The following is a 13154-nucleotide window of genomic DNA, read 5'->3' on the forward strand; positions in this document are numbered from 1 at the left end:
GCATGATATTTTGTAAAAACATTGCTGTTCTTTAACTGTAATTTTAAGGTTTGCATTCACTCGAACAATGTAGTAAAAGACCAGATGGTTTAAAAGACAACAGTTCACAACCTGTATAGCTTGAACCTCATAAGCTGTCTTTATCATTGCTAGGAAGTCATAATACTGAAGTGAAATTTCTTTATTACCATTAGATCTAGAAAGAAGTTCAATATTAAGTCCAATTGGCAAAATATGGTGAACCTTCTTCAAAAATGTTGCAAACAAAGAATGAGATACAACCATAGCATGAGTATCAGACACATCTAAGTCCCAATTGAAACACGCGATCTTTGTGACTTGGAAAATGAGGACATTGACCACAGGTAAGATGGTCATTGTTGATAGAGATGTCCAAATTTGGTGATGATAGTGAAAGCATTAACACAGCAATTGAGACAGGAAGCTTCAAGTCATCACTATGAAATGAACATTATGCCTTTGGTTATCAATATAGTATTGTCAGACACATACATGAAGATGGACAGGAACACATCCTGTGATGTCGGAAACGCAAATAGTTTTGTTTAAAAGTAGTTATCTTCTGACAACAACCTGCCCCCCACAATACCATTTTCTAAATTGTTTGAACTGAAGTACATGCTAGAGGAATGATCCAAATTGATATTGCAAGCAAGATGCTGTTTTTCAGGTTGTTGGTAATTTTCTTAGTTTCAATTACATATTTATAATGAACACTCCCTCAGCACGAGGTGTCCAGTTGAAAGGCAACACTTTTTGAACTTGGTGTAATCAACAGCCGATTATGTGGTGATACAACAATTGATGAACTACATACAACAATGACTATAATATCTTGATTGGTTGATGCATTTATATAAAGTGTTTCTGTTTGGCTATTAACTTTAACAGCTGAAGTGCTGGAGTCTTGATGACAACAGTTTCACAATATTGACCTGTAAAGTAAGATTGCAATGACAAGATGGAAAATTATCATTTTGTAACAAAACAGGTTCCACCATTTTGACAAGGACTGGGATTACAAGTTTCAATCTCTATATATGTGTAATTAAAAGACATATTACAATAATAACTTATAAGAAGAACTCACTAAGAACATGTTTCAGGCTCTGTCCAAGCAACGCTACCATTGTTCCCAGAGAGCAAGTTTGCTTGTAAGTAGTTTTGTTTTGTAAATAATAACCATCTTCACATATTAATGTACATGTTGAATTAAATTCAGTGTAGCAGGGCAAAATAATCAATGAATTGGTAGTTTGTTCTAATTCCTTGCAATGTAATGGAAGACAAACTGAGTCTACTTCCACTCCAAATGCTGTTAGATAGGCACTGTCTTATTGATGACCCAGATAAACTGTATCCTGCATTGCAAGTGAATAGACAGGATTGATCAGTGACTTGAGGGTCAGTACAGTTTAATGAAACCATTAGCAGGTTCTAATAATGTTGCACAAGGTAGTGGATCACAAGAACGGCATCATTTTAGAAGAGTGTATCCCTCATTGCACTCACAATGATATCTTTCAGGTACATTGTGGCAGGAGTGATTCACAATCACCATTGTCAAAGTGACATTCATCAAAATCTAATATATAAAAAATAGTTCACTATTGCATGGGTTGTTTATAATATATAAGGTATTTACATACTATCAAAAGATAAATGGATGGTTAGATGTATATGCTTGTGTGTATTTATATATGATTCATATATGTATCTAAATCCATAATTTTTGTATGAATACACAATATACTTTATGTACTTTAATTTAAAATTATTCGAGACTACCTAAACAAGTGCTATTATCAAATAGACTAAGATAGAATCCCTCTTCACAAGAACAGTTATATCGTCCTTCTAAACAGTGTTATTAGTACAAATCTGATTACAGGTTGATAAATGTTCAAGACATTCATCAATATCTGAGAATAAGAACAAAACTTAAATAACACAAGTACAAGTCATGCTCACCATTACAGGAAAAACCATCAGCTTGTAAATCACACCCAACTTCACAAGTACAACTGTAGTTTCCTTCATGATTTAAACAAACTTGATGACAAATATGACGTACCTTCTAAACACTCATCAACATCTGTGAAGTGTTTTGGAAGAAATATCATACATTGTACATAAGTAATGTGTCAAAAATTTGACATCTGATCATTTATCAAATCCATGTTGAGCCTACCTGTGCATAAATGCATATCTATGCTATCCTTGTAGTACCCAGGATTACATGAACACATGTATGACCAACTGTATTGGTGCAATTTTGAGCACATCCTCCATTAGCAGCAAGACATTCATCTACATCTATACTTTTATTTTAAATATCATGTTCTGTTATAACTTTGCTTCATACCATTGCAACTATGTCCATCAGATCCTACTTCATATCCCTGAGGACAGCTACATGTATAACTCCCATCAGTATTAGTACAATGGTCATCACTATAACAAGCATGAGTTTCATCTCTACACTCATTAATGTCTATTAATTTATTAGTATATGTACACATAAAATGAAAAATTACCTTACCAATGCAGGTGTGTTGATCAGCAGCAAGTTGATAACATTTAGACAGACACATCGATAGCTACCTTGTGTATTTTCACATTGAGCTAAGCTGTGACAGCTGGCCTCTCCATTTTGACACTCATCAATATCTACATGTGTTATAAACAGGAAAGATTAAAAATAAAATTGAAAATATATTGTCTAATAATTGTATATATTAGCTTATAGGAATAGTACAAACTAATTAGTGATAATAAGAATATTTTTATTGAGAAGTCCATTCAAGTCATGTTGCAAAAGTCTCATCAAGAAAACATCAAAGATAATCTTTGTGGTGTCACAAACACTAAAAATATTCACAAAAGCATGGATGATAGCATTACTGCAACATGCTAAAAAGTGTGGTCTAGGAAAATTATAAAATAGTAATAATGTATGCACTCCATCGAATTAAATAACTTCTATGTAAGAACATACTTAAATGTACTTATTGTTTTCCATTTTTTCAGCCATTAATAAGAAATTGGAGCATTTCACTAATATATGCAGACAGCAAGTGTGTTGCAGTGTTTGCAGCTGGTATCTTTTTGAAATAGATATCATATTATATTATGAAGAATAATACAATTTGCAATGATAATTGCTTTATTTAATGTTTGTTCATTTGTTTTGTTGATAAATTATTTGTCTGAACTACCTGCTTGTTCATGATACACAGATCATAGCTAATTAATGGCAATCAGTCATTTGTTAACTTAAGGCAGCTAAATAAAGCCATAGCAACAGTATTCCAATTTTTCTAGTATAAAGACACACACACAACACACACACACACACACATATATATATGTATATTAAAGTATCTAGGTCTGTGTTGAAGAGTGCTCGATATCGTTTAGACAGAGTGGGGTTAGACCAGCGTTATGCGATCAACGCGTGAAACTCAGAGTAACAGCAACCAAGTGAGAGCTCTGTTCTTCTGTCCTTCAATTCTGGTCTATATATATATATCTATATATAATATATATATACTATATATATATATTATATATATATATATATATATACATCCCCAGACTGCCACCCCCAACCGAGTGAACGGGCAGTCAGTATTTGTTCTGGGTCATAGCCTTTGAAATGATATGATCAAACAGAAGCACTGGTTCACCTACAAATTATATTGGTGACAAAAATTATGCAGGAAATATCTTGTAAGTGAACAAGTTTGCTATATCAGCATTTCTGAGAGGTGTAACAATCATGCATTTTCCATAGGGTCATGATGATCACTGATATCATGCTGATAAGGTAGGACCAAGAATGCACCAGGTGGCATATAACTTAGTACATGATAGTCTGTGCATTAGACTACATATTTATTACAAAGCAATTTGAGTCTAAAGTAAATGCAGTGAATTTTTAACTTTTGTTGCCTATTCCTTGTCAAACAAACTGCCACAGAATGCTTACTCAAACTCAGAGATGGTTTGTCAGGGTCATGACTTGTAATGCATGTTAACTTTGCAATCCTTGGGACCTTGTTATAACTGATCACGTAAAGTGGTGATAATCTATTTTTGGTAAAACAGCGGCGTCATAATTACAGCTTATAATTTATATAATATATTATATATATATATATATATAATGCGTTATGTGTTTAGGGAGAGGAGTTAGGAAATAATCCGCTGTGTTAGCGCACTCTATTATCGTGCTTCGTAGTTTCTGCGTTTATAGCTTTATTACTAATGTCCCTTCATCAGAATACATAGCTACTACGGCGATATGCATGATTGCAATAATAATCAATTTGTCAAAAGGTCAATGGTGAAAATAGTAGCGTCGTGTATCAAAGAAGGGGTATTCCCAGAGTTTCTAGGCATGGTAAATAAATATCGTGTATTCTTTATTCATTGGTAGATCCATTTTAAAATGAAATATGCACCTTCAGACAGTTATAGTACAAGTATTTGTTCAATAATAATTATAGTTTTGTTCTAATCAACAAAATACCTTCAAAATGTACATTTATATATTCATCACTTATCCTGCTGTTGTGTTCAAAAAAACTGTTTACTGATTCTGTAGTAACTAAATTTTTGCTAACCTTCCTCACACCTATTTCAGTCCATCCACCGCCACAAGTGCAAATATATGGTGACACACAAATTCATGCACACATCCAGATGGAGGGCACCGCGCTAAAATGACATAATAATTTCAACATTTTGCGTAATCGATATTACCAATACAATAAGGATAAGTTCCAGTATAAAGTGGACAGCAAAGTTGAATCTTGATAGTAGACGGCTACTTGTGTATAAGCCATACGATATGAGCTTCTTTGTCTATACAGCGTATATGACATTCGTCTTTACGTTAAGAACTAGTATGAACAATAACAAACCTGTATGCATTGCAACGAGATAACCAAAGAAAGCCACCTCCGTATGTATACCCTGAGGAATGGTAGGACTGTGACAGTATGCCATTGGTCTCATAATATACTCCACTTTGGTAACAACTATGTAAAAAGGTTAGATATAATCATGCAGTTTATACTAATCTTCCTTTGACTTTCAGAGAAAGTGATCAGAATTGCTAAGAGTACTACTGTGATACTAAATACTTTCATTGTGAAAGCAAATTACCAAATTTTAATCTACTGCATGAAGATGGAAAAACAGATTTATATATAATCTTGATTGTATGGATTCTGATGGCACTTGTGGCTTCAACATATATATGCCTCAAAACAATGAATAATGGCAGATAGCATCATTCATTTAAAAGTTTTAAAAAAAACATGTTGTTTTGTACATAAATATCACTAGTAAAAATACATATGTTACTTTAACTAACTAATTAGTAGCTTATATTAATTGAACACTGTATATGGAATCTAGAACTCATGTGAATTACTCACTGTTTGGCACATTGCATTATTACATAACGTTTGCTAGTTCGTAATAGTACAACATGTCAATAATTTTTACAGTGAGTAATTCACATGAGTTCTACGATTCCATATTAGTAATCCACTAATCCACTAAGCTACAAATTAGTTTTTAAATTAACTGGATTCATGTTGCAGTATATGCACACTGTAAAATTAATATCTTTATTTTAAGTTCACATTGCTAGAGGTCATCATGTGAATTGATCACTATAACTAATAATTTGTTGCTTTGTAATAATACAAGTAAATAAAAAACATTTCTAAAAATGCAATAAATGCAGTGATGGGTAATATCCGTCCAATACAAAGAATACAAACAAGATAGTATGGATGGCAATAGTATCACCCTATATAATCGCCAATACACAGAATGCATTAATCTATGCTGATATCGGCTATTATTTAGATAATTGGCAATAATGTTAATTGTTTGTTCCAACTGCATTATTATATAGGGATTATGAAATTGTTATCATCTACTACCTTGTTTGAATTCTTTATTTAGACTGGTATTACCCATCCTTTCATTTATTTCATTTAGAAAATGTTTGCCGTTTTACTTGTGTGTGTAGTTGTTTTTTTAATTCAAAGTTGTTGTTTTGATAGTCACTAGCAAAACCTGTAACATCTTAGAAGTCAATGGGGTTCTATGTTAACCAGCTTACCAAAAAACGTTCTTAATATTGTGATAAGCAGTGTCGTACATAATAATAAAGTGATAACAAGAAAAGTAGTTGAAAATTTGGAATTATTCCTTAATGAGTTCTGAACACGAATTTGTAGCTAGACTTACAGTCATCGTCTTATCAATCATACAATGGTTATCCAGGGTTTTCTTTTAATGCTAACATAGTGCATGAAATAATAATATACGTACACTTCAGTATATAATCTAAATATATTTTTCGTTCGTATACACTTTTTTCCCGTTACAATTATTATTAATATAAATATTTTAATAAGCTAGAGTAGCTCTTGATAATAAACTGTAGTCGGAGAGAGTCCACGTGCTTTAAACTACAGGCATATATTACCCCAATAATTTGAAAAAATGGTACAAATGGTATCCAGAGTTCATGTGAATTACTCATTGTAATTTGTTACTTCTCATTCAATAGAACATCATGCCAACAGATTGTACAATGTGTAATTCACATGACATTTAGATCCATATAGTGTAATCCAACTGATTGAAAGCTAACAATTGGTTGTAAAAATTAACTGATTATTTTTTGCAATACAGTACATTTATACTGTAAAATCTAATATGTGTATTTAAAACTAAATTCATACCTCACATGGATGGATTGTTACAGAATCTACAATTTTGTGAATTACTTGCTATAATTTTTTGCTTGGTAATGTACCATACCAACAAATTATTTCGTGAGTAATTAACATGAAATGTAGATTACAATTAATTCATGTAAAAAAATAGTTATGAATGATTTTAAATTGCCAATTATAAGTAGTATTTTAGGTGTTAGGGCAACTATCTGGGCTGAGCATGTATATTGCAATGGTGTACATAGCTGTTAAGTTACAACCACATTATAACAGGTGTAATTAAGTTCTCTCTTTAATTAAGTAAGATGAAGCATTCAAGCCCTGCAACCATTTCTGGTTATCAGGGATAGATAAAGAAATGGATCTTAATTAGTCAATCGTATACTTGTCTCAAAAATATGCCTTCACCTTCGCCATTACATCTGCAGTACTAGTCATGGCCACAGCAAGCTTGGCACCATATTTCCTATAGTTGGAAAACCTATTACGTAGTTATTGATTATGAACTCTCTAAATTGTTGAGATATAGGAAATATCACAGATATCTATTTGTTAGACTATCAAGATTATACTCCGCGTCTTTTTCAATACTTGATTTGCTAAAACAAATAGTATCTGATAAATGGACCTCAGTTCATTCTAACGAGTTTCTCTACTTTCTGTATAAAGAATGTCATTAAGCATATACGATCAAATCCTTACCATCCTTTGACAAATGGAGCTATTGAAGATCCTTCAAACATGTAAAAGAACCTTAAAACCAGGACGAAAGGAAGGAAAGGTACACAACAAGTTATCTCAAACTTTTACCAAATATCGATGAACTCCTCATAGGGTTACAAGAGTATCTCCATGTTCATTGATGTTCAAAAGGAAAACTTATAGAATATATATTTTTCTTCTATCTAAGACCATCTCACGACCAATTAGTTGCTAGTAGTTAAGCTGACTGAAGTTTATCATGACAAGTATAGTAAGTGAAGAGACACAGGGCAGCAACATGTAATGGTCACATATTATACTAACATTCATACCAAAGATGAGAAAAGGTTTCTTGTGTTGTTATGAGTGAAAAGAGAGACTTAGCTTATTTAGTTGAATTGTTGATGGTTTTAGAGATTTATGACCAAATGACTATAGTCAAAAGGTTGAATGATTTACACGAGCAGTCTATGATGATCCTCTGGTTTTATTCATAACAACAAAAGCAACCCATTTCTCATCTTTGGTTTAATTTGTCCTGTGTCACTTTTGATCCTTATCACTTCCCTACTTATGACTCTTAGGATAATACCCTTAGATATAGGGATAGTTCAAACCAATTTACTTTTTTATTTCTGATTATATTTAGAGTAGACTAGGTCTAGACACATCATCAAATATATTATTTCCAATTATAATATGTCTTGATATATTGTACATCTGATAACTCTTGGATGTTTGTCCTCCTTATATATATCTGTGGTGTAGCCACAGCCTTCTATAAGCCTTTTTTGCTTTTGTTTTGATTAAGTGGGGAAGATTGTGTTTATGAATGAATGTATAATGTAGTAATATTTGTGAGCTGATATATTAGATATGAGCTTGCTCAGTGGTAGATTTGGCACATAGTTCTTTTTTGGTCTTGTATGATTTGATAAAATAAACTTTGTTCATAATTAATCTGTTATTATCACTATGTCTGATCATGCAAATATTACCATAGACATCCATTGTAAACTTGCTATGAAGGTTAGTGTTCATGATCTTTTTGTTATGTAGAATCTTTGATTCGAGACTCATGTAGAGTTTTCTTAAAGATCAAGTGAAGTATTGAGACATGCACATATATAATAGCTATTTATTGATACAAGAGATATTGAAAGTCAGTGTCAATCAAATATTAAAAAAGCTGTCCTAAAAATTATGCTATAGAGCCAAAGTGGTTAGCAAACCAAATTGACTTTGCCAAACTTTTAGTAACCCACTCTATAGTTGCCAAGCTTTTCAATAGTTTTGAATGATTGGATCACTCCATCAATAGATATCTACATAAACCTCAGTAAATGAGTGGCTACATTTGTAAGACTCACATTTACAGTTCTATGACATATTCCCAAGCACAATAGAGTTATGTTTGCAAGGATAGAAAGTGAAGAAAGAGATAATCTAAGAGATAGGTATGTAAATAATTGAAAAGACTGATCAGATAATAGTCCATGCACTTCTTTTGATAGTTATCAGCCTTTCAGAAAATCTATCCATAATATCAAAAAAGCATGCAATCTCATTGCTACAAAAACTACCATTGTTTTTTTATCACCATTACAAGAAGTACTCATCTGACTATTGGGAATATCCATCTAAGCAATAAAAGTCAATTTAAAAGTTGACTGATGTAAGAAGTGGCTATATAGAGTCCCCGGGCAAATAGCCATACTTCAATCTAAAATAAAAATATTGGAATTAAATTTACACACAACACACATACTATAGATAGACAGACCTCATTAACTTATATATAAGATGTTCCTAACATTTGACAATATATACTAAGATAACGTTCAAACAATTGCAAACAACATCATGGTACCACTTCTCAGCAGTATCTGTGATTGTACAAATACTGTTACATATGCACTCTAAAAGAATTGCATGGTTATTTTCTGTATACTATGCGGCATTTGACTTAAGTTCTAAGGATTCTCTATAATATTAATAGACAATCTATCTCCTCATTCAGAGTTAGAAATTTTAAATTTAAATTTAGTTTTCCTTGTCATTACAAAGGAAATCTGAAAATGGCTTGTCTAAACAATAAAAGTCAATTTTAGTTTTCCGTACCTAGTATGGATTTTTCAAATAATTGTGAAAAATAATAAAAATGTAATCACTCTATTTTAAAAAATATGTTAACTTGTAATTAATAGGGTCATGTCCTTTCAGGCAGTTGTGCCAGGTAGTACATAGGCTGAATCAGAAGTTACATTCCCAAGCACTTGTTCCACAGAATCAATTCGAGGAAGGAACAAACCAATCATAGGTATTTCGTCGAAGGTTTCTATCAAGTCGTTTAATACGTTCTATTTTCTTCAGGTTCAGTTGAATCTTAGTAGCATCAAAGTTTTCTCCTAATATGATCCTCTTCAGTTGACTTTGGTATAGTGACATCTCCCAAATGAGTAAAAAGGCAATACATATCTGAAAGAAATAAAAATGACTAGAGAAGTATGCTAGAGTGCATAAGACTACAAAGATAGAAATGTTACATGTAGTACAAAAATAAAGTATTATAGCCTTTCCTTCATGCTTGACCTTTGAGTTTTCTTACTGCTAATATTATGAATAATTAAAGTAACACCTTTGCACTTAACCATGAAATTAAAATACAATGTAGGAAGGGTATGATTATATGGCAACCTGAATTTATTTTTGTTTAATAATATTTTAATTACATACATTATATATTACCTGAGCAGTGGAAAAACGTTGTGTTCAGTGGCAATTTCCTTCTAATGGTAGCATCTTGTAACAAGTTTGGTTATCATCTTTAACTTTTCAGGACGGCCAGGAGATCCAAGTGGAGAATATGCAACAAATTAATACCTAAAACATAACAATAAACAGTTGCAAGGATAGAACATATAACTTTAACATAATTACTTTGAGAGAATCATTAAATATATATCTAACTAACAACTTCATAGCACATGCACACAACATTCTTTGTAGAACCTCATACACTTCAATTTTATATAAAACATAGTCTAAGTTACCATTTCAATTTCTGGTACTTAAGTTCTCCATATTATTATCTTTGTCTTCTCTTTCCACTCATGAAACCTTTTAATCCATCTTCAAGTTGATTTTTGTATATTTTTTATTTATTTAAATTGATCAGTTTGTTTTTGATTAGAATGCATTGAGGGTGTGGGATAGCACTCCTGTTGTTAAGCTTGAAGAATTCCTTCCAGAAATTGTCAGAAGAAAGCTTGTCCAGCATGGTTATTACTTATACAAATCTATAACAATTCTTAAACACTACATCTAGACACTCATATACATGTGTTGCAGTAGTAATAGTCAATCATTAAATTTTTGTGTGATTACACTTGTTTTTATTGCTATAGCAATTAAAACACCTTATTATTTCTATAACTGTTTTAGAGATACTGACTTATCAATGACATCTACAAAGATTATTATATAATTACCAGTAGTATCTGTAGAAGACTACTAGCTACAGAATGCAAGAAATATCAATGACATGCCTACAAAGGTAGAGAAGCAAGCTATACTATAGTGAGAAAAGCTTGAGCAGTGAGAAGCAGCCACACCTATTGTTGATAGCAGTCACAATTAGGGAGAATGAAATGTATTGGTTGCTACGTACATCAATGAATTAAGGATGTGACTTAATTTCATTCATTACATTCAATTGTCACATACGACAATAGAATAAAACAAATTTTGTGGATATACGCATGTATATGTATATGTGTATATACACACACAAACATACACACACACCAAACACACACACATATACACACACACACATATATATGATTAACATGTGGTTTCATAACAGCTATAGGACTGCCTGGCTCACATAACATGCCGGGTGTAAAAGCGTAACAGCAATCTGATTGGTCATAATAGTGAAATTAAGATTTATTGTATAACTAGTATAATGAATATAGCATATTAGTATTAATAAACATAATGTCTCTCTACTTTTAGACTTGCAGTAGTCTCGTAATTTGTACTGAAGTAAAGATGAGGATTACTTTTCAACTACAAGATTAATAAATATATGTTTTAGGTTATTGTATTATAATGAAGATGTTTTAATGTGTAAATTTTTTCACACAGAATTGTCATATATGAAATAAATTAGTTATTGATAGGTATGTGTAATACTAGTTAGTGCTTTGTAGTGTCATAATTAATTAGTACTAATTAATATTAGTACTAATGGTATAATACTATTTCTTGTCATTTATTAATCACATTTTCTTAATGCTATACGCTGTGTTTTTCAAAGTAGCAGAATTGATGAATTTAGGTTATTATAAACATTCTAAATGTTTATTTCATTTTGAGCTATCCAAATTATTATCATTTAAAGAAAAACTATAGCACAAATTATTATTTAATGTTCTATTTCCTCTTACAAAAAAAAAAACTTGATTTTATTACCTTGATTAACAGCAGGTATTATCTGTGCAGTTTTCAGAAGTGCTTCCAGTTTAGTAATTGTGGAAGTTAGACACTCAATAGCTTTAACAGTCCTTTTGAAAAGAACATCTCCATTGCCTATAATAATATAATGTAATTATTATAAAACTAAAAAAAATTACAAGTAATCATACATATGGTCATAGTATAATTGTAAGTAATGAGGAAATTACTTAAAATAACATGATAAAAGTCGTTTTTAAAGTAAACAAATCATAATGATAAATAAGTCATTGCTTTTGACTTGATCAACTTACCTTAACTACATATTAAATGTACAATCATGTATTTGCCTCATTGACAACATATATATTAAATAATTATCTCAAATTTTATGGTACACAGTAGGTATTGGTTTGGAGAATTAAAAATAAAATAAAACAAAGACCATAAATAAACAAGTAAAAATCACTCTATATTTGATAACAATCTCACAGTATAATGTTAGAATTTTTGGGAAAGAAAATAGCTTCTGTAGACAAACTACTAGTTAAGCCTAGAAGTATGGATGATCCATAGTTTATACTCAGGTTAATAAAATTCATAAATTGCCATATACATCAAAATAGTTAAGTTATAAAATCTGAAGTGATAGTCCTTACTTTTTACTGTTGTATACAACAAAATAATAAAATGATGAAAACACAATATACAATATAAATATGAAAACAAACATACCAATATAAATGTCACCCCCCCCCCCCCCCCCCCCCCCACCCCCCCCCCCCCCCCCCCCCCCCCCCCCCCCCCCCCCCCCTTTATTTTTAGTTTTACCAGCAGATTCCCTGTGATCTGTGCATTTTCAGAAGAAGTTTCCTTTTTAGTAATTTTTTTTAACACTCCAATAGCTTTAACCAGTCCTTTGAAAGAACATCCTCCATTGCCTATTATAATAGAATGTAATTATTTTTAAACTAATCAAATTACAATTAATTTTGGTCATAGTATCGTGTACGTAACTGAGAATTACTTTAACAACTAACATTTCTTTTTGTTTACCAAATCAGAATGATTAGTCCTTGCTTTTTGACTTGAATCCAACTGCCTACCTACATATTTAATGTACAATCATTAGTTGCTCAATTGACACAAATAGATTTAATTTATCTAATAAATTTTATGGTACACAGTAGGTAATTGGTTTTG

This window comes from Gigantopelta aegis, unplaced genomic scaffold (genome assembly GCF_016097555.1).
Source record: "Gigantopelta aegis isolate Gae_Host unplaced genomic scaffold, Gae_host_genome ctg3599_pilon_pilon, whole genome shotgun sequence".
Lineage (NCBI taxonomy): Eukaryota > Metazoa > Mollusca > Gastropoda > Neomphalida > Peltospiridae > Gigantopelta > Gigantopelta aegis.